The following is a 1,369-nucleotide window of genomic DNA, read 5'->3' on the forward strand; positions in this document are numbered from 1 at the left end:
CGTTATATGATTGGCATGTTTGTTATATTTCAGTATCCTTGAATCATTATCGAATGATTCTAAACACCCTGGTCAGTTATCATTGTGGGAACAATGATGAATTAAGACTAGCATGAGTTGTGATCGATGCATTGGATGCATATCACAATCATGGGTACTCGTTGTGAACGAGTTCCGATTCCGAGAAATGGCACCAGGCCATGGAGTCTGAGATGCAGTCCATGTACGACAACAAAGTATGGACTTTGATCGACTCATTCGATGGTATTAAGACCATTGGATGTAAGTGGGTTTTCAAGAAGAAAACCGACATGGATGGCATCGTGCATACCTATAAGGCGCGACTCGTAGCGAAAGGGTTTCGGCAGATTCATGGTATAGACTATGATGAAACCTTTTCACCAGTCGTGATGCTTAAATCCATACGGATTCTGCTGGCCATAGCTGCGTATTATGACTACGAGATATGGCAGATGGACGTCAAGACCGCATTCCTTAACGGGAATTTGCTCGAGGATGTGTACATGACACAACCCGAGGGTTTTGTCGATCCTAAGAGTCCGAGGAAGGTGTGTAAGCTTCAGAGATCCATTTATGGACTGAAGCAGGCTTCGAGGAGCTGGAATCTTCGATTTGACGAGGCAGTCAAAACGTTTGGCTTCCTGCAAAACGAAGATGAGCCATGCGTTTACAAGAAGGTCAGTGGGAGCGCAGTAGTCTTCCTTGTGCTTTATGTAGATGATATATTGCTCATCGGAAATGACATTCCTACCTTGCAAGGAGTAAAATCCTGGCTAGGATCAGTCTTTTCGATGAAGGACTTAGGAGAAGCCGCCTATATTCTAGGAATCAAGATCTATAGAGATAGATCGAGAAGGCTTCTTGGTCTAAGTCAGAGTACATACATTGACAAGGTCTTGAATCGGTTCAAGATGCAAGACTCCAAGAGGGGTGCCTTGCCAATGGGACATGACGTAGCTCTTAGCAAGACTCAGTGTCCAAAGACACAGGATGAGCAAGAGCGCATGAGTAGGATACCATATGCATCGGCAATTGGATCCATCATGTACGCCATGTTATGTACTCGTCCGGATGTATCATAGGCATTGAGTATGACTAGTAGATATCAGTCTACACCAGGTGAGGCTCACTGGATTGCAGTCAAGAACATCCTTAAGTACTTGAAAAGGACTAAGGATTTGTTCTTGGTGTATGGCGGATTGGAAGACGAGCTCGCTATAAGTGGTTATACCGATGCTAGTTTCCAAACCGACAGAGATGACTTCAGATCGCAGTCAGGTTACGTTTTCTGCCTAAACGGTGGGGCTATTAGTTGGAAGAGTTCCAAACAACCAACCGTTGCAGATTC

This window comes from Tarenaya hassleriana, unplaced genomic scaffold (assembly GCF_000463585.1).
Source record: "Tarenaya hassleriana unplaced genomic scaffold, ASM46358v1 Cleome66, whole genome shotgun sequence".
Classification (NCBI taxonomy): domain Eukaryota; kingdom Viridiplantae; phylum Streptophyta; class Magnoliopsida; order Brassicales; family Cleomaceae; genus Tarenaya; species Tarenaya hassleriana.